The 22,462-nt window shown below is 40.4% G+C and overlaps 1 long non-coding RNA gene across 1 annotated transcript in view; it reads right to left on the reverse strand.

The window, feature by feature from the left end:
- LOC108445209 overlaps nt 1–6,012 on the reverse strand; it is a 7,836-nt gene extending 1,824 nt beyond the window's left edge. Inside the window, exon 1 of the long non-coding RNA XR_001859975.1 lies at nt 5,413–6,012. This is a non-coding gene — a long non-coding RNA (uncharacterized LOC108445209). The remainder of the gene's footprint in view (nt 1–5,412) is intronic.
- Nucleotides 6,013–22,462: the final 16,450 nt, after the last annotated feature.

Here is a 22,462-nt window from a genome sequence, read left to right on the forward strand (position 1 = left end):
ACAAAACTATTTCATATTAAAAGATTGAGTGGCATTTCTCAGGGGTTGGTGTTGGGACCAGTGGTCTTTGAACATCCTTGGAGCCACAGAGAGTGGGATCGAGTGCACTCTCAGCAAGTTTGCCAATGACACCGAGCTGTGTGGTGTAGATGGTATGCTGGAGGAAGGGGATGTCTTCCAGAAGGACCTTGACAGGTTTGAGAGGTGGGCTTATGCGAACCTCATGAAGCTGAACAAGGCCAACTGCAAGGTGCTGCACCTGGGTGAGGGCAATCCCAAAGACAAACCCAGGCTGGGCAGAGAATGAATTGAGGGCAGCCCTGAGGAGAAGGACTTGGGGGTGCTGGTAGCTGAGAAGTTTGACATGACCCAACAATCTGCATTTCAGCTCTGAAAGCCAAATATGTCCTGGGCTTCATCGAAAGCAGCGTGGCCAGCAGGGTGAGGGAGGGGATTCTGCCCCTCTGCTCCTCTCTGGTGAGACCCCAGCTGCAGTGCTGCACCCAGCTCTGGGGCTCTCAACAAAAGAAGGAGCTGCTGGAGCAATTCCAGATGAGGGCCACAACCCCCACCATGGCAGGGGGCTGAACTAGCTTTGTAGTCTTTTCCAAAATAAACTATTCCATGATTCTGTAATGAAGATGATGATCATCTATTTTGACAGAGGAAATAAGGAAAGTCCTAGTTGTACAAGTTGATGAAGACTACATCCATGGTGTCTAATCCTGCTAGCACTTAAGTGCATCTTTGCTTCCAGTGTTTCAAACATCTCAGAGACACTCATAAAGCTGAGAGTTTATCTTTTGAATAAGAAATGAATGAGAAAAGAAACATTTTACCGATATGACAGAATTGTTTGGTTCATAGGAATCATAGCAGGATAAGCTGCTATCAGACTTAGAAATTTGACAACTTCATCTCCTACAGGTTTTCTAAATTCGTATATAGGATATTCTTCTGTTGCATTTTGAAAAAATGTCCAAATTACCATTTTCCATTTCCTATGCAACTCTCTCTGCCTCTTTTATAACAATATTGTAATTCCACCAGGCAAATGGATTGTAAAAAATGTGCTGCATAGCAGAATGCTTTTGATTTAAATGTATAGCAAGAAATTTCTGTGAAATAAAACCTGCATTAACAAACCTGGCACTTGGCCACAATTGACTCTCTTCTGGTTGCTGCAACCTGTACCACCTGCAAGGTTGTTTACTTATGGAAACAGGTGGAGCACAACTTGTGCCACTGCGGTCCTCAGGAGCCTCTGGTTCAGGTACAGAATATATAGCCTAATCTCAGCTTCACGCTGCAGATCTTTTGTGTCATTTCTACTTGTTATAGAAGGATGACTCTTACAAATGTAGTGCTGTAGCAAATTGCTCTAATACTTAGAGAGAATTCCAGTTTCTTACTTTATCTCATTTGTTCCTCAGCCTTCATACAAAAGTGTAACTGTCAGCTATGTCAGAGAAACATCCAAGTGAGGGAGTGAAGGGGTGAGGGAAGGCTACCTCACTTCAAAACATTCCACTAACATTTATAATTAGAGTCTACTTTAAAAAAGGCAACAAAACACCTCCTTTGCTTACATCTTGAAATGAACTGTCAATGTAATGCTATCAGAGTTGCTGCATCCTTGGTCTTCTTGGCACGTATGCAAGGAGGAGGGTACAATGCTTTCCTCCCTCATTCCTTGGACAAAGGATTAAGACTATCTGACTTTTGTGTTAAAATTTAGAAAAGCAAGTTATGATGACAGTTACTATGCATCCTGAGCACAGAGAGCAAGTGAGTATTTGATTCATTAAAGGTTCTCTGTATAGTTTTCTCTTCGATAACTTGCAAATCAAGCTTCTAATTTATTAGAAATTGACAACAAAAATGGAACATTGTAGCTTTCACAGCAGTAGAGAAGATAGGTACCATAAACAGAATTAATCAGTCATTCCATGGGGTGAATAGATCTCAAGTATGGGTGAGAACCACAATTAGAACATGTACTATGAAGAATAAAGATTTCAAAAAGATGATGTTATGAATCATTTACTTAAAAAAAGACAAAGTCAAATTAAAAGCTAGAACCAAAGAGAAACTTTATATATTACAGGCTGTTTCTTTTGCTAACAGGTGTTTTATTTCTGCAGTGATGGTATAATAAGTTACAAGTTGTTAAGCAGGGACATTGAAAACAAAATATTTTCTGTGCAGCATTTCCAGCATCAGAACCAGAGATACCTACCTAATTGCCACCTTAAAACTTTAGGTCATCTCTGTTAGAAAAATAATTCATATTTTACAGTTAGCATGCAGTTTTAACCATGGGCTGTAAAAGAAGGAACAATGCAAATAATCCGTAAAATGTCACGTACAAGAAATATTGCTGTATTTATCAAATGTTTTTGAAACCTGACTGAGAATTACATTCTGGTTTCACTGACTGTAGTCCTCCTGAAATATAACTATATATGAAGAGTTTTAAATAAAAAGCTAGTGCTTCACCTGAGAGCTGAGCTGCAGAACAGAAACTTGTAGCTGAGTCCCAGTTAGTCCTTGTCTCAGCAGGTGTGTTTGGCCCCAGTCGAGAAGATGAAAATGTAGTATCTTTGCACCATTTCATGTTATTTTTGGACTTCCCTAGGGTTTATTAACCCTTGGTAAGTATGTTAATGGAAATGAATGTGGATTAGTTAGTCTATTTGCACTTCGCTAAAGGGTGAGGGTGAGAAAAGGTAATTCAGTTATTAAAGGATTTTCAGTGGAGGAAAGGGTTAATGAAGGCTGAGTGGTGTGGAGTGAAGAAGGGACTTTGAAAAGGAGTTCAGCAAAGCACTGCAGACTGTGATTCTTTAGGCAATCACTACCATGAGGCATGTTCCAAAGGAAAGACTTCTCTAAAAGAGAAAAGTAACAGGGAAATTACTCCTGTCTCCCACATCACTGCCCTTCTGATGAAAAAAAATATTAATGGTAGTTGGAGATATTTATTGCCACACAGATCATGCACTGAATCAAAGCATTACTCTGTCACATTTTTTTAAAAAACCCCACACAGACAATCTCATTGCGGTGTTTCAGAAAAGAAGGGAGCCCCTGAAGTAGCCCTTTAAGAGGCCTCTGGACAGGAGAGCTGCTTTTCCAGTCACTCCAAGTATGCCTGCCATAGGGGTCATCATCCATGACTGACTGGGTGTCTCATCTGTAGCAGATTTGTTACTGCAGGTGTTCAAAGGGAGCGGGGTTGAGGAGTCTCTCATAATCAGTCAAATCAATCTAACTTAAAACCACTGGCCTCCTGAACTCAGACAGATGTACTCTCATCAACCTTGCTTTTAGTGTAGGAAGAATTCTCTGCATTTGTTGCCACATTGGCATGGATCTGTGGCTGGAGACATGGGCACCTCCATATGTTCAGGTGGCATCAGGATCTAGGATCTCTGCCATAAGCACTTGACTGAGCAAGCAAAAAAGGGCAAGAGAAAGCAAAGAATAGGCACTGCTTGTAAAGGTATACAGATAGGTTGGTTTCCACTGAACCACCAATAATAGGCCATGAGAGTTTATGTAAAGACAACTACACACATTCTGCTGAGGGGTAAAGGCAGCAGTCACCTTAAGGGGGATGTTTCCAACAGCTGTTCTCAGTTACCTGCATTCAAACAGTGATGATTTATTTTAAGATCTTCCTTGCAATCATTTCTGTCTGATAAGAAAGAAATTATCTCAGCTTTCAAATGTGTTCAAACATTCCCTAACAACTGTAATTTCTGTTTCCTAAGCTTGGATTGTTTGAGAGGGTTCCTACGTGGAGTCACCTGCCTCACGTTTTCTGTAAAGGGGCCAGGGACTTTTGCTTTCCTGCTTGCACAGACAGGGATGCAAATGACTGCAGGCAATGTTCCAGCTTAACAACAGCTCCCTTTTTGGACTGGCTCACAGTTCATGTTCCATTTCACTTTTTAAGTACCACTGGAACTTTTGGTCCTTACCCTGCTAGGAATATAAACTAAAGGAATAGTGCATCTTTTCTTCAGGCAGTCAACCTGCCCGCTGTACTGACCACTTACTTCTGCTTGTTTCCTAAGTGGCAGACACAGCCCTCTCTCACACAGCCTCTAAAATTACCTAGGAAACTACCATACATGGATCATCTCTCTGTAGAGCATCTCCATGAACCATGAAACATGGTCCCATACATTGAAACGATAACACAGAGATAAATACAGCACTGTTCAGCAACTTTACAATCTGTCTATTACTGCCTGTGTCTGTCTGTGTGCCAGTCACTTGAATTAATATCCAGTGAAAACAGACGTGTAAGGATTATGCTTCAGTCTGTGACTGAACAAGTTGCCACAAGCATCAAGTGGGTTGGAATTTTCCTATATAACTCTTAAATCCTTAAGCAGTAGAGGCAAAATCAATCCTTTACAATTTACCACTCGATACTGAGTCACTCACTAAACACAAATGTTTGTAGTAACTCAGAACAATTCTAAGTCAGTCATTCATGAACGAGAATACTTGTGGCTTAGCTCCTACAGTAACAGTCTTTGTAATTTTGGCTTTTCTCCTTGTATTTCTGCAGATTTGCACTGATAATACCAGACTCACTGTGCAAATAGCAGAATGCAGGTTCTTTCTACCTTTCCCCTCAAGATGCTGCTGCTAAGACTTTCATTCTGCATGTCTTGGTTCGGCTGATACCTTTTTTCAAAGCCTTATTACTCAATATAAAACAGCAGGGATGAGGTAACTATTAGATTATTGGAGTTTACTGTTGCTTATACTGCTTCAAATGGAACACTGGGAAAGGAAAACTCCTCTTTGCTAGCTACCAAACCATTCAACCCTGTTAAGATCCAGTCCTGAAAGTTGTTGAGAATTCCTCATTGAAAGTGAAACTCAGACTTGAGTGCAAGTGAACCCCAAACTTGAACAAGCCATCAAACTCAGTGAGGAGAAAGATAAACATTTGCTTGTGCTGTGCTTTATATATGTGTTTTTGTGTTTGTCTTAAATTTGGTCTTCCAAATAATGAGAATGAGAATAAAAATATGTGCACAAGGAAAGGCTGCAAGATCAGTAAACTAGTCGGTCTCTAACATGCTTTTTTTCCTAGTGGAATCACTCCTTTGTAGCAGGTCCTGTAGATTCTGAGTATTAGATCTTTCTTATTTTTATGTATCAACATATGTCTTGTTCCTGCTCACGCTATAAAAATTAGGAGCAATACTACATGCTGAAAAGGCATCCTATGTAATCCTATTGTTGTCTAAATCAACCAGTGACTCAATTAGTAACTGCATTCAGCAAAGTACAGGTCAGTATAGGATTTATCCTGACATTTGTCACTAAAATAAATAGCCTAATTTTATTCTGAGCATGCAAAGCTGAGCAAATAAAGCTAATTACCTTAGAGAGGTAGGGCATCTGGCAAAGAAGGAAACAGTGCCTGTACCAGTTTCATTTTTTCCTAGAAGAAAGTGAAAACAAGTTACTGCAAAGAGAAACACCCCCCTCCACACACAGAGAGACACATAATGCTGTGTGTGAAGTGCCCACAGCCATTTGAAGGACCATGCAGCAGAAGGTGAACAATGGTTCGCAAGGAGTAGGGGTTTCTAAACTAAGAAAATATTCTTGTTAATACTAGACAAAGTTCTCCCTAGTGATAGGCAAAGCACTGCTTGATCAGTCAAACGTTTCCTGTAACTATAGCTATCAACTCTTCTAGCCACAGTTCCAGAGAAAATTCAGGCTGTGAACACTTCTACTGGGTGAGGCCAACAGCTTCAGCCTTCTGATACGTGCAGAAACCGCTCTGGGGAAAGGCACACTTTCTTTACAAAGAATTGCCTGAGAGGCCATCTTATGGAGCAGTTATTTTATAGATCAAAGGGAAAAGACAGGAAATGTGCCAGCAATCAGAATTACTATCTTCTGAGCTATGTGGTATTCTAATGAACAGGTCAAAGAAAAATGGTTAGAATATGTCCTAAGCTGTCAGCAGCACTTATCTGAACATTATTTTAAAAACAGTAATAAAAAAGAAAAATTAAAAAAAACCAAAGCAACAAACTCACAAACAAAACAAGCAAACACAAAATAAAATAAAGAAATAAAACTTTCCAAAACAAGGACATAAGCTGAGCCACTTGAAAAAATATCAATTAGAAATTCAGGAGGAGAGGAATTCAAAACAAATTAAGAAACATTGTTTTTTAGAATAAACATAAGGGCAGCCCTACCACAGTGAAATAATATCAAATACCAGCAGTACTGTGTCAAAAATAAACACAATTTATTTTTGACAAGGGAAGTCAGTTAATAATAAGTCACAGGGAAACCCAGTGAATGAAAAAAGCTGTGATGCTAATGCTTGGAGCAATGACTTAGGTTTATGAGTATTCTTGATGAACAAATATTTATTGGAGCATGAGAAATGTAAGATAAGCATTTTCAAATACACAGGATTAGGATAGAATCAAACACCTTCACAAAAATATTAGTAATTAAGCTTATTAAAATAAACCCAGAACCTTACACAAAAGGATGATACAAAATTGTGGTTTCTGCACGTCATTGTGTGGAAAAAAATCAGTCTACAAACAGACATAACGTGTGTTAAAATTAATCTAAAACAAGGGGACAAAATGCAAAAAACCCCCAAGCCCAGGAGAAACTGGTAAAACAGTTTTCTTTGTTACCTAACTGACACCACAAGATTATAAAATATTACTTCTAGTTAAGCCAAAGAGAATCTGAATCCACTGGCTTCAGTGGGTTTTATTATAAGAAAAAGCTGCCTTGGTCTATGCAGTTATTTCCATCAGACACTGTGCAGGCCCAAAGATCTTAACACAAGGATCTAGCTCTGAGCTGGGACTATGGCCTGTGATAGTACCTGGTGGCACCCCCAATTAACCCGCTCACCACTTTGCTGGTAAGGAACTGCACTCCTGAATCCTCAGTCAGCATCACCTTCCAGGCTCTAATCTGGGACCTCTTCAACTTCAGGTTTCCGCACATCCTCCCCAAGCTACAGTTTAATTTTTGCATAATCTTATATTGAGATTTGGATTCTGAAGTTCAGCTGTCTATTCACTGTGTTTGGCCATGTCCAAGCTCCTCTGTTTCCCACTTCTGGCGGAAAGAACCTGTTTACAAGAATCCTAGAGAACTGAAACCCTCAGGTTCACACCTAAACCCTTCAGAATGCCTCAGTCCCATACACACAAACAAGCTGATGGTGAGCTTTCTTAGCATTTCTAGACACATAGAGTCATAGAATGGTTTGGGTTGGAAGGGACTTTAAACACCATTTAGTTCCAACACCCCTGCCATGGGCAGAGACAACTTCCAGTAGATGAGGTTTCTCACAGCCCCATCCAGCCTGGATTTGGACACTTCCAGGGATGGGGCATCCACAGCTTCTCTGTTCCAGCACCTTGCCACCCTCACGGTAAAGAATTTCTTCCTAGTATCTAACCTAAGCTTACCCTCTTTCCACTTGAAGCCATTCATTCTTGTCTTGTCACTACATGGTCTTGTGAAAAGTCTCTCTCCAGCCTTTTTGTAGGCCCCTTTAGGTATTGGAAGGTGCTGTAATTTCTCCCTGGAGCTTTCTCATCTCCAGGTGCACCCCAACCCAGGTGCAGCACCTTGCACGTGGCTTTGTTGAAGTTTATGACATTTGCACAGGCCCCTCTCTCAAGCCTGTCCAGGTCCTTCTGGATGGCTTCCCTTTCTCTCCAGCATGTTGACTGTACCGCACAGCTCGATGTCATCAGCAAACTTGCTGAGGGTGCACTGGCTGTGTCACCAACAAAGATACCAATGCCCATCCCCAAGGAATGCTACTCATCACTGGTTTCCACTCAGACATTGAGGCAGTGATCACAACTCTTAGAATGCAACCATTCAGCCAATTCCTTACCCACCAAGTGTAACATCTGTCAACTCCAGCTTAGAGACAAGGATGTCACGCGGAAGAGTGTAAAATGCTTTGCACCACTCCAAGGTAGAGGATATCAATCACTCTTCATCCATAACTGCTGTAACTCCATGGTAGAATGCCACCAAATTTTTCAGGCATGATCTGCTTTTCAGCAAAGCCATGCTGGCTTCATTGGTTTCACTTCAAAAAGAAAGTGAAAACCATTAGAATGACTCTAAACTTCTTACAGCACAGTGTTCTTCCCTACAGCTGAACTGTTTGCTTCTAAGAACCAGAATTCCCTTCTCTCTACCAACACTGAGATGATAAAAATTGTCAAAGAAGGCAAATAATCTGGCTCCTTCCTTTTTATAACAGTGCATTTCTCTTCTCCTCAGGTGATTGATACAGGGTGCTTACGGGCCTCTTCCACAATTTTCTGCTAGTGAACATGTGTTCTTCAGAACCAGTTAACTTGTTCTTTTCCAGCACATATTTTGTGATAGTGAACAGAAGTCAACAGGTTTTTATTACTAGTCTTATGCCAACAGCCCTGTGCAGTCTTACTGTAATATCACAGTGTGAAGGTGAAGCAGATGAAATGGGACCATAGCTGAAAAGTTTTTTATAAAGCAGTATGCAGTGGTTCTCTTTGTAAAAGCAATTCAGACCTGTACTGATGCAACTAAAAGCAAGCTCTTGCTTACAAGCAAGACATTTCAATGATAAACCTTTTGTTAGTCTCTGTATAGCGGCAAAAGGATTATTTAATTTTTTTGCCAGTACAGCTACATTTAACTGAGCTATGTTCAGCTATAGGGGTAAGTAATCTTCCCAGATTCCTTAATCTGCATCATTCATGGCAGCAAAACCTTTTCAATGCTGATCACACTGAAAGCACAGGCAATCTCATGACCGGGCTATTTCTATTTTGACTATGTTTCCACGTTGCAGCAGTGGTAAGAACAACACTCTGTATTCACTCTGTGGATTCTGCATGGTTTAGCTTATGTATGCAATATACAGAAATCCAAGGAAAAAACATTGAAGGAACAGCTATGCTATAGTCTTCATAGTAACATATCTCAAAATAAGTTGATGTATGGGGAACACTGATTGTAACATCTGCACGAGTAAATGCAGATGGCTAGAAAAATTTGTGACTAAGCCAACTGTCCACGTGTAATTTCTTATTTCTGTTTGATATCTCACTGATGCAGATCTTAAATTTTTTTAAGAAAGCCAAGCCCACAGAAAACCAAAACAAAAAGCTGGAATAAAGTCATTACTTTCTTCAAAGTGAAGCTTTTTAATAAGTCTGTAATAAATTACCAGTGAGTACAACTAGCATAAAGGCTAGGCTGACAAAAAAGCAAAATCTGACTACATAACATATTAACTAAGGTGCAGCCTCCCCTTTGTACATTCACATACTCGAGCATACAAAGGACCAAAGGGCCAATGTAAACATGAAGATTAATTAAAAAGACTCCTGCTGCATTCTTCCTTCATTTGATATGCTGAGGCTAACTGCAGACTGGGGCAGATCGCCTGTGCCAAGCACAAAACTCACTGTTTCCCTTTCCAATGCCTTTGAAAACAAGGCATTTTTATTTCTACAACAAATTGTTTGTACAGCTTTGAACTGTGCAGGCTCTTAATAAATGTATTTTATTTTAATGCAGTCTGAAGCATCAGATTATGAGTAGCTGTTTATTCAGAAGAAATTATACATTATTTAAACACCTTGTGAGCCATCTAGTGTTCCCGTCCTTGTAATTTTCTTCAGCTCTATTTAGCTGGTGTTGTCAAAACTATGGATCTTTACTGCAGCATGGACAAGGAATGTGATGAAAGAAGCATATCTATGAGGTGAAAAACACCATAGGAAAAGGGACTGGATTTCAGCATTTGTCATGCTGTCAGCACCGGGGAGAAACAGGGTTGTGATATAACCATGCACTTCTTGATGAAGAATATATCAGAAAAGACATTTCAAAACAGGTAAAAATGTTGTACTCTATTTCAGTGAGATTAAGCAAAGCTGGTATGCAAGACAGCCTATGAGATACAAAGGACACTGCTGGGTTTCAGTTCCAGCTCAGCTGTGCCACCTTGGGCAATTATTTCTATGCATATTCCTCTACCATATTTTATCTATCTGTACTGTGAACTCCACAGGACAGACCTTTTCCCCCACTAGTTTCAAGACAGGTATCTGTGAAAATGGGCCACATTTTTAGCACAGCGTAGGATATTCTAAAGCAGCAATTACCATTAATCACACCAGCTTTAGTATGTCCATAGGAGAAGTGTTGCTGCCTGCTTCGAGCTGCCCTTCCCCCTCCCTGGTCAAACAAGCCAGGACTTGTCCCTGCCACGTGCTCTGAACGCATTTGTTCCAAGCGCGGACAAAGCCAAATGTAACTCAGACTCTTCAGCAGTGTCTCATTGGCGGTCACCCCGGGTCCGCCCCCAGTCCTCCCCTTTCCCCTTCTCCGAGTAGAAGAAGGACCCGAGAAGGGGCCTGCTCTCTTCGGCTTGCATCCCTTCTGCGAACATCTGTGTGTCTCTGTCTCTTATTGAAAGCAGGACTAGAGCTTAAGCTGAGACCTATATTTCTCCCTCTTTGCTTCGACTGGTGGTATCAGCTTTGCAGCTACCATTTGCCGCTTTCAGAGCTACTGAAATGCTGGATTGCCCGTGCTACCTCTCTAGGCTGCCCGAGGCTTTCTAAGGCATTGAACTACAAGAGCTAGCCGGTAAAAAGCTGTGAGTACTTCCACAGAGAAGGACCTATATCTTGGGAAAAAGTATTCAACAAAGGCTGAGAAATAGTGTCTCTTTGGAGAAAGAAATTTTAAACAAAAATCAAGGTATTAAAACCAGGTTCCCAAAGCTTTAAAAGAAGGCTTGCAGCTTCAAATAACATCTTCATTCAACAAAATGTGCTTAATTATTAATAATTGTTATCAGGAGTGTTGCTGCTGTCTTGTACAAGTGTTTGCAGAAATTAGCTTCAGCAAGGTTTACCTTGGCATGTTATTAGTGCCCACATGCACTGCGCTGCTAGAGCATACTAAAAGTTGAGTACGTCTCCAACTACCTGAGAAACACTTCAAAGCCTGAAAGTGTGCACCCTCCTCTGTTGTGCTGTAACCAGGATAAGACTCTTCAATTTTACAACTTACTTTCTGTAACATTTATCTTGTAATTCTGACATCTGTGAAGGAGGTAGTGTAATGCAGCATATCTGTCCATGGTTTACTGTTTTGCAGGTCTTTCAAGATGGAATATCTGTTACTTGAGTAAGTGAAATACACTTCACACCTTCACAAAATTATTATTTCTCTTGCTTAGTGTGTATTTCAACATTTCGAGGTTGAGTAGGGTTCCTCCTCAATTGCTATGATACCCTTAACAACTTCTGATCCCAAATGCTACCATGTTTAAAACTTGTGTCTTGGAGCCCAGCTTGGGCTTTGAACCTACAGAGAGATCTGCCACCCAGATGAAACTTCAGTTTCTCTCTTCTCTTACTGTCTCTTTGCTTATGAGATGCAGACATGCAGCTTTATATTGAATGGAAAGGAAAACTAATGGCTGGAGGGCAGTTGTGAAACAGACGTTCCCTCTCTTCCTTCCTTCAACCAGCATGACTTTTATAGAGTAAGAATGAATGTCTGACCATGCCCTCAGTGTCATGCTGGAGATCAATGCAAAGCAACTCTGCCAAAGCAGCAGGAAGTCTGAATGTCCTATCACTTTTCATACAGGTAACTGGCCTGAAAGAGTTTTATTTACAGCATTGTTACAAACTCTTTAAAAGAACTCCAGAATTGTACTAGTGTTGGAAACACCCTGAACAATTCCTTTGTACATCCCTCTGGCAAAGACACATAAGCCCATCTATAGTGCTCTGCCCCAAGGAACCACTGAGACTAGCCCAGTTCCCTTCTGGGAATTTGGCAAGAGTTAGACAAAAAAAGTAACAATTTGTGATGTCACACTCCGGGTTTTGTTCTCAGTCAAGGTTATGCTGACAGGAATTAACAAGAGTGCTTACTACAGATAAGGTCTGACTCTATTCTGAAGTCTTCTAGAGTGAGGTGAAGCACAGATCATTGTGACACTCCAATTGTCTTGGAAGGACGCAATTTCATAGGTAAAGAAACAGGCCAGCTACATGTTCAGTCCTGTTCATGTAGTATGTGCTGCAGATCCCACTGAGTTTAGTAATACTGACTGAACATTTGGAAAACTGGACTTGACCCTAAGTGTGCACGGTTTGAAAACATTAACTTTTTAACACAGGTTTGTTTGTTTGCTTGTTTGTTTTGTGTGAGCATGTGTGCACATAGTTCTACTGGGGATTTAAAAGAATGGCCAGGTAACAAGAAATAACTGATTTCAGATGAACAGTCAATCTGCTCTTGCAGGACTTGCAGGACTTGCCCTGAACATACTGATCATTATTCTTGCATGCACAAAGGTCTGAATATGTGGACTTACTGGTTTTAAATTTTAAAATACTCACAAGTATGAACTGAGTAAATTACAACTGTAAGGATTCTCTCAAAACCCCATGTATTACTATTTAATAGTCTTCAAAATAGTATTATTGTTAAAAAAGCTCTTAAGTAGTTTCTTTAATCTTATTACCTCTGGCTGGAGTTTTTCAAGAGGCATTTTCAGGTGTTGCCTCCTGAACATGAGAAAGTAAGATAAACGTTTCTCCTGTCTCTCTGAGTTTACAACTGTATGCTACCTTGGCTTTAGTCACCTTCCCTGCCCACTGCTGCCAAGTACTTCTTGGTCACTTTTAGAATAATAATACAAGGCAAACTTATGGTTAATTAACTTGTTTCTGACACAATGCCCCTTCAAGGCTTCTAAAAACCAGGGAAATTCATCATTGCTACTGATACGACCAACCACATCTTATATTACACAAGTTCTGAAAACACAGTTTGAAACCAGAAGCAGAAATATAAACACAGTTAAGGATTTAGACCAGTGTCCCCAACTCAGAAATTAACTCTTTGTAACTTCGATCCAGTATCTCATAGAGCCTGAATTAAATCCTTGGATATCAGTGCAAAAGTCTTGCAGAATTAGTCTCTGATTCTTAAAGTACTGCTCTTACCATAAGTCAGACTAAAATTACTGCTATCCAGTGCATTATATAAATTTAAGTTCTATTTATAGCCAAATATGGTAGGCCACTCTTTTATACAACATTTTTTATTCCATCCAACTATAAAGGGCTCTTAATATCCCAGTATATTTTAACTGAAATAAGGCACCTCCTCTAAATCTGAACTCTTCATACTATGTCAAAGAATATTTGTACTTGAAAACAACGGGGAATAAATACTACCAGGTATTCCTACTCTGAGCTGTCCAGAAGGAGGAACACAAAGAAATGCCACAAGAAACGTATAAAGAGAATGCATACTGCAACTGCTTGATGAATTTTCTCAGTTGTCAGAGAGTTCTCCTGAGGAAGCAAAAATAAAAATCTGTTAGGAGAATGGTGGATTGCTTCACTAACCTACCTTATCCCATCAAACACTGGAACAGGCTTCTCAAAGAGGTCGTAGATTCCCCAGGCAAGAGGTATTTGGACAACACCCTTAACAAAACGCTTTAACTTCTGGTTAGCCTTGAAGGGGCCAGGCAGTTGGACAAGATGATCTTTGTATGTTCCTTCCAAAGAAAATATTCTATTCTGTTCTAGTCTAGTCTAGTCTAGTCTATTCCCTCTTGTTGCTTATCTGTAATATACTAAAGGCTGAGTCCTGTGGGCCAGTTGCTAGGCAAACACAGAGTGCATGACTAGTCCTGCTCTGAGGAATGGGCAACCCAAAGAGAAGCAAGAGGTTGGGTACATGAAAGAGCAAACCAACAATGTAGTCATTAGAAGAGCTGTTGTAACTCTTTTATAAATCATGATTTTGACAGATGTCCACCACCTTTTGATAGCATTATCAGAGATACCCAGCTTTCCCAAATGAGCATCTTATCCCACCTGTGTTCAAGTACAGTCATACACAAAGTTGATTAGTCATTCCTTAGAACTATGGGAGAAAAAGGAGTGATTAAGAAAGAAAAAAGAGAGTGGAAAAGGATTCTCCTAAAAGCTGTGCCAAATCTCTATTGGTCAGTTCCAGTTCCCCACACTCACTTCATCCTCTGCTAGATTATCACCTTTTCTTTAAGCGCTATTAGGTCAAGTGTTTGTAAGATGGGACTAATCTGAGCTGACAGAAGCGGTCTTCTTAAATAAAACTAAGGGCACCTTTTTCATATTGTTTTCTAGTTCAGCCTAAAAGATCTGAGCTGACAGAAGCGGTCTTCTTAAATAAAACTAAGGGCACCTTTTTCATATTATTTTCTAGTTCAGCCTAAAAGGCAAAAGAACTCCTCATGTTCATTTTGCAATTTTCTTTTTCACCCGACAGTTAGTTAAAAAAAAGCAGAAGAGAACTATGAATGGAAATACATCTTCACATAGGCAGATGTAGCCCTGTAAATCTTCCAAAAATATGGATGGCTCCCTAAGCAGAGAGGACAGGTCTTATCAAAAGATCATTCAGGAGAGTCTACGAACAGTTTGATATATTAAAGAAAGCCTAGGTTTAAGTCTAAGGGTACAAACTGTTATGAGCAGCAATTAAAAGCTCTTCTGATGGAAGAGGTGTAAGACCAACCACAAAATTACCAGATTTGGTCTCAGTCCTTCAGCACTTTTCTAGGCATTTAGACCATGACCTGATAAAAGACACAAACAGACACTATGCTACAGCCTAGAAAGTTTTGGCATAAACAGCTTAGTCTAGAAACGAAATATTATTTAGACCCACGGGACTGCAAGTAGAGAGATTAATCTTCATGCCAGGAATCTCAGAAATTGCCCACATGGCAACTGTGGCCTGTTTGTGACCACATATGATCAAAATGCATGAGCAAAATTGAGTTCAAACTGCGACTCTGGGAACTCTTTGGTACCAAGTAATTCCAAAGAGTTGTGGAATAGAATTGTTAACTGTAGTCAAGAAATACATACTGCTTTAACAAGTAACACTGTGCAGTTACAAATGATCCTTACTCCAGGTGTCCAGAAATCAAACATAGCAGTTGTTTCCCTGGCTAAAACTCCTCACCCAGTCATGTATATGCTGGTACGCTCAGTTATTTACAAAGTTCATGTAAGATAGTGCTTCTGTATCTGTTTGTGGAACAAAGCTTGTAGAGCTGGAAATAGTAATTTGTTAAATATAATGTGGGAATGAACTCTAAAATCATACTGGAGCATCTTAAGGGACAACTGACCAATGACAGATGTATAGAAAAAACCAAGTTGTAAACATGATACTCTTTCAAATTGATCGAAGTCTGTAAGAGACAATACGCATAGTAAGAAAATCGCAATTGGCTGCTACCTGCCAAAAATAGATTCTTTGAATATTTGGAAAGAAAAAATAATGCAAGTGTGCTAGACATGTAAAATAAAGATCTGCTTCAATTTGTTAGAGCCATGCCCTGATGGGAAATTTGGTCCACTAATGAAACTTGCTACTGTAAACTCATCGATAGCACTGGAAGAATGTCAAGAAAATTCTTCAGGGAGAAAAAAAAGGTGCTGTGTGACAATGATATTACGCTCTAACACTTACCAGCTAATTAACCATCTTGGAAGCTCTGCCATTTCCCTGACACTTCCAAATATGCTATAAACAAACAAAGCTTACCACTGGCGGGTATTGTTATGTCAAGCTGTAAAAGAAAGGCACCTGGAGGTGCTAACAAATTTATTACACAGGTGTTATGTCAAGATGTAGCAGGAAGGCACATGAAGGAGGTAAAAAACCTGTTATACCCATGTGGTGCTGTTCACACAATAAAGTACAAAGGCTTCTCTATGGAAAAGATGTGATCATTTCTCCATTATTAGGCACAGCAGTAGCCTCAGTGGAATAAAAATTGAGAAAACTTACAGAGTTTTACAGAAGAGGAGCTGTACCAGAAATCCATGTCACAGAATGTCAAGATGTAAGTACAATAAATTAGTGTATGTCCTAAAAAGTAGATGGTTAAAATAGGCAAGATAGGTGTTTCTATTCAGTCAACAACCTAGTCAGCTAAGAAAACCTAGGCCAAATGATCTCCAGTATTCAGAGTTTCATTACCAAAATTATTACATTCTGAGGATATTCTCATTAGCTACATTAGCTACATCATAACTCTAAGTACTGTTAAAATACAAAGCTAATAATGTGTTTTTTTCCCCATCTGGGGAAAAAATGAAGAGAGAAAAACATGAGACAGAGTGTTTTGATGTTATCCAGAAGGCTTGGGGCCGGAATCTCTTTCAATAGAAGATGCTATCACTACTCTGTGTCCCATCAAGGGAGAAAAAGTAAGAATATTTCTTCATTCAAAAGCAATGTCTGCTTTTCCAACAGACATTCTGCTCAAAAGAAACTCTGACCATTAATTTTCTTCCGAACAGCCCTTCACCACTAGTGAAGATGAAAACCTTTCTTCTGGCTTTTCTTCATCTTGATATCCCATCTTCTTTCTGCCTTTGAAATAAACAGTCAATGGGAGAGCCCACACCCACTACGTCCCTGACAGGAACCTTGATGAGAAATAGGCTTTGGTTGCCCTGACAAGGCTCTCCCAGAGCCTCCATCTACACCTTCAGACTGGAGCTTCCATTTAACCTCATGCCTGGGCCTTCAGTCTCTGTTTAGCTACATCATAGGTACACTTGCCCCTTCTGTGCCTGAATCATTGTTTGGATTCACCTGCCTCTGGTGCCAGGGGACAGTGCTCTGTTGCCGAGGGCGCTGCCGGGCCTGCCTTGTGGCTGCTCTCCTCAAGCCTTCTTTTGGGAAACAGTCTCTTCTTGCTGCTACCTGACCATCCCATGATAAAAAGAGACTTGGCTTCCTAAAAGAGTCCCACTTGTCCTTACAAATAGGATAGTAACTTCAGCCTCTGCCAGCCCTCCTTAATAACAGTCCTTAAATGCTTCTCCCATCTGCTACATCCAGTAACATCTAAAAGGTTTGTAAATGGTGGCAGTGAGTAACTCAATTCAGCATAATAAAAATGCAATAGGAAACAAGATGTAATATTCCCTCACTGTCTCCAAGTATGTATTATGTATTATGTATTATGTATTATGTATTATGTATTAGAGTGAGAACATACCAAAATTTTTGATGCACCCTCAAAACAGCCACCTCATTAGTGATGCATTACATACATACCCAAGATTCATACCAATTGGATCCTGGGAGAAGGGCAATGAAAAGGACTAAGAATTAGATCTTTGCTGCCATATTTACTGTGTGGACTCCTATTAAATTTTTCTACTTTTTTTTTCTCATGGACAAAGGGTGTCTCAAAATGGTCAGACACAACAGGAAGTGTTTGGTATTGTCTTATCAGCACTGAGAAATGGTTATCCTGAGAGTTGAAAGAGCAAGTTCTCCTCTTGCTCCATGCCTGTCTTTTGTCTACTGATCCTCTTTGTGATTCAAATGGCTACCATTGAGCTTAAACATGGATTTGGGGTGATATTCTGGGTTTCCTCTGAACTGGCCAATGCCAAATATTTATTTTAAAAACAAAATGTATTTACTTCACTGGGGGTGGGGGCTGCATGTTCCAAACTTTACAGATTCTGTCAGTTCTATGCACAAATACTGATTTCGGAGTGTAATTTTACATCCCAAATTTGCTAGATTTTATATCAGTATTTACTTTAAGGTCTGGTAACAATTTAAAATTTTATACCAATAGGCACAATTATAATATCTTTCAATTTCTGCCATTCCTAAATATTACATACCATTTCAATGCTCTTGAAATCCAAACTCTGCCAAAGCCTTTTATTGTGCTCACCTGATCTTTTGCCACCTGCTAAAGCATCCAAGGGTCTTGCCAGCTCTGGACTAAATTGATTAGGCTACAGTTAACAGGTTAGTTATGTTGTTTCCAACACTGGTAATTTAGTTAGTGTATTCCATGAGATAGACATATATTAATTTGTTGCCATTTGCCAATAAATGCTATTTAGGTTTACTGTGATCTTAGAATGATTCTGCATTAAAATCAGGAGATAAAACATAGTCTCAAATGGTAGGTGAGTCCTAACTAAAAAACCGTTTTCCTCATGTAAGGATATTACAGACAGTGTAGCTAAATTCTTTAATAGTAACTTGATCTTTGACTACAGCAAGAGCACATATAACACATTCTCACACTCACCTGAACAGAAATTTCGGGAGTTTATCCCAGGAAAAAAAACCAACCAACCTCTCCCATCCTCAGACCTCCCCAAAGACAGCTGCTACTGAACCATGGCCACATAGTGATTTCAGTCTGAACTGAACTCAGGTTTTTGATAAATACAGCTTTTAGTAGCTTAGCAAAACAATTTTTCCCTTTTCTTCACTGCCAGTAAAATTCTGCTAAAATTCTGTACCCAGTTTTCTGTAATGCATCAGGCCCCTTAGTGGAAGACACAGAATTTTAAATCGTGATATCCAAATGTGACTTTGAGTGGTTCACTTAAAGGAACTGGTTTGGTCAGAGAAAGCATCTACTTTAGTTTCTCTCCAGAAGTGATTAGTAGAGTCAAAGATGCAGCTTGTATTTCTGACTATCAGTGCAGGGAGCAGTTTAGTGGAGTAGCCATAGCCTACCAGGAGCTGCCAGCCTGTACAGAGCATGGTAAACCAGAGAGGGGTTGGACCATGGAAGTCCATGGCAGCTCTCTCCAGATGTCTGCTCTGCTACACTAGTGTACTAATCCTAACCAAAAAGGTGGAGGAAGTTACCTTTTTAAATCCAGCTTGTGGAATGACCTTACAATTCAGTTGCACCAGAAGAGCTGAGGCGCTGGTAAAATTGCAGCAAATCGGTTTAATCAGGACTGTTATTTCTTGAGCTACAGTCTCCACTTGAAAGCCTTTTGTTGTCAGGCTGGATCAAAGTTAAATGACCTAGTCAATGACTACCCTGCTAAGAAATCTCTTAGGGTTTTTTTCCAGGAAACTAAACAAAGAAGTTCCTACTAGAAGTGGTACTGTGTAGTATTCTGAGAAACATAATTTATCTGGTTACATAAACATAATATGATACAAAGAACTGGAGTTTTCATAGGAGAATTACCTGAAAAACAACAATGAATTGAATTATTCTGAGTAAACAGGAGCTACATAAAATGGATAATAGGCCCTCATTGAACAGAGAGCGGCTTAGAAGACACCTTTTAGCCGCCAAATACTAATTTATGTCATAAATACTCCAACCCATGAAATTATAATCACAACTGCAAAACAGAAAAACAGGTAAATTTTTTTTGGTTTGTTTTCATAGTATAAGCAAATGTTAGCAATATGGACAACAACAATATCAATAACGTATGAAGGAGAAAAGCACAGTAGGTGTCTGTTTCTTTAAACTTGATAGAATAACATCAAAGACAAGTAATTTTTGGTAAAATACTGTGCTGCTAAAAACAGATAAACATAGTTTGTTTAAAATAGATCAGGTTGACTAATTGCATCTGTCAAATTGTATTTGTATGCTGAGCAGGCAAAATATTGTGCACCCAGGCCCTGATGCTATAATTGGATCTGTGCATACAGATCTCTGTTCTTCCTCGAAGTTCTATTTAATTAAATTACACTATATACCTCTTTAAAGTAAACAAGACCATCATTCAGTTTATATGTCCTTATAAAAGAGGCAGCTGGAAACAACACATCCATTCAACACAATCACACGCACCTAATTTATGGACAGCACAACACCACGACTTCCCTAAAGTTGCAAGAAACATGAATTTGACATAGACCAGGAAGAATACAGTTTAAATTAATGAGAAAAAAAGCAACAGACATAACCAATCAGGGAAGCAAGCAGAAAATAAATTAATACAATTAAAATTAAATTATTAAAAATAAGTGGACCAATTAAAAACAAACAAACAAAGCCACAAACAAACAAAACCTTCAAACCCCAAACAAACAAAAAACAACTAAAAGTGTGACAGGCAAAGTAGAAATATAACTTCCAAAGCTCAAGTTTGCTTCCTAGAAGTGTTTTCCCTCACATTATCTTTATCTCTCTCCCCTTCACTCCTTGCCTCCCAGGAAGGGAATGATCAAAGTTTTCTTCCTTTCTGTTGTTCCCTGCTTGTGTTAGCAACCAGCTCACAGGCCCTATCACAAAGGATTTATTTTCTTTTTCTATTATAACTATCTATCAAAATTTCTATTGGCTTTGTGAATTGCAGTTGAAAGTTAATTTAAAAGCATTCTTCAATGGCAGCAAAGTCTAGATTACTGGAAAAATGCACTTATTTCTATTTTTATAGTATACAGAGCAATTACAGGAGAACCCTTACAGTATTTTTAAATTACATTGTATATTTAACTTGTAACAAGAAACATGTGTGCTAAGGGATGAAACTGTATGTCATTTTTCACAATCTGACCTCTAAAGAAAAGTTCTTTCAAAGGACTCAAAAATCCTTAATTTTTAAATTTATGTATGTATAAAAAATCTAATTACTAACATATAAAAAATATATTCCAATACATTAGAAATAATGAATATATCAGCATATTCTCATATGTGTATGTATGTTCTCATATTAGAATATCTAAAAGAGATACATATATATTCTCACCTCCTTTTCTCATAATAACTGATTCAAATATAATCTTTTCTGAGTCTGCTGTTATGTCTAAAATTTATTTTTGAGCCTTGTGTTATGACTAAAATTCAGGGTTTTTTTCAAACGATTACTCCCCAAAGTACTTCTTTGATCATGATGATTTGTCTTGTTCCTGTAGTTTGTGGGGGAAAAGCAAACTTGTAAATATTCCTATATTCTTAGGAGTGAAGTCTATCAGACTCACAGGACATTCAAGAATTGTCATGTGACTGTCATCCATTTGATTGAGGCTGCACATTTCTTCAACGACATAGCCCAGAAAAGGAGTTAGCTCAGGGAAGTCCTCAAAGTCCACCCTACACAGGACATAACCAGAGGAACACAATTCCTTGCAGATACGTGAAAAGCGGATGTCTCTACCTGGTACCTCCAGGGCACCTCCTGCCCTTGGGCGCCCACTCCTAGGGTGCAGGATGCAGACGCAGCTCACTTGACCCACGCACAGCCACGAGTATGTCACGAGGCCTTGCCCAGCATCACTCAGGAGCTCTACCCTCCAGTCAGGGGACCAGGCATCTGCCCACTGTCCCACCTATGGATTTCAGAGGCACCAGCTCGAGCTGTTCTTTTGTTGTTTAGTTATTGCACCCCAGAGGATGCGGACGTCTGAAACGCTGCTGTGGGAAGCCTGGGGTCGAGATGGTGAGGAAACCTGGTGTGACTGTGTGAGTGTGGGGGTGTGAAGGGGCCTCGGTCCCAGCTCAGGTGGTGCAGGAGTGACTGCCAGAGTGGCTCCCGGTCATGTAACGAAGTTTCCTTAACATATGGCTCAGCGAATTTACAAACCCACATGTCTAGCTTTGACACGGACAGCGCAACAGCCACCGCTGAGGCTGCGCCACACGGAGAGAGAGACACATGACCAGCATCCAGCTCGGGGCTGGCACCTGACTCCTGCCTGGTGGCCCCGGGTGAGCGGCCGTCTTTCTCCCTCTGTCCTGGCTGTCCCAGGTTGTCTGCGGAACCCAAATGGCAGGACACTGGGGACCTCGAGGGATGGCGGGGCCCCTGAACTGTGGCAGCTGCCCTGACCTGTGGCTGCCCCCCTGAACCTTGCAGCGCTACGGGCTGGGGGAGGAGTGGATAGGAAGCTGCGTGGCAGAAAACGACCTGGGCGTGCCGGTCGACGGATTATGAACATGAGGCAGCAGTGTGCCCAGGTGGCCAAAAAGGACAGTGTCTTTCGTCTTGACTTGTACCAGCAACAGTGTGGCCAAGAGGACCAGGGCAGTGACCATCCCCCTGTACTGGGCACTGGTGCGGCCATGCCTCAAGTCCTGCTTTTAGTTCTGAGCTGGAAAGACGCGGAGGTTCCGGAGGGAAGCCAGAGAAGGAAAATGGAACTGGGGAAGGGTCTGAAGCACAAGTCTGATGAGGAGCCGCTGAGGGAGCTGGGGTTGTCTAGCCTGGAGAAAAGAAGGCTCAGGGGAGACCGTACTGCTCTCTACAGCTCCCTGAAAGGAGGGTGTAGCCAGGTCGGGGTCGGTCTCTTCTTCCAGGAAACCAGCGACAGGACACGAGGAAATGGCCTCGAGCAGTGCCAGGGGAGGACACTACGGGGAATTTTTTCACAGAAGAGGTTATTAAACTTTGGAATGGGCTGCCCAGGGCGGTAGTATAGTCACGGTCCCGGGAGGTGTTTAGTGAAGGAGTGGACGTAGTGCCATGGTCTAGTTGACATTGTCATGTTGGGTCGCAGGTTGGACTCAATGACCTCGGAGTCTTTTCCAACCCAAGCGATGCCGAGTGATGGGTGCGGTGTT

The sequence above is a fragment of the Corvus brachyrhynchos genome, unplaced genomic scaffold (assembly GCF_000691975.1).
Source record: "Corvus brachyrhynchos isolate BGI_N302 unplaced genomic scaffold, ASM69197v1 scaffold90, whole genome shotgun sequence".
Lineage (NCBI taxonomy): Eukaryota > Metazoa > Chordata > Aves > Passeriformes > Corvidae > Corvus > Corvus brachyrhynchos.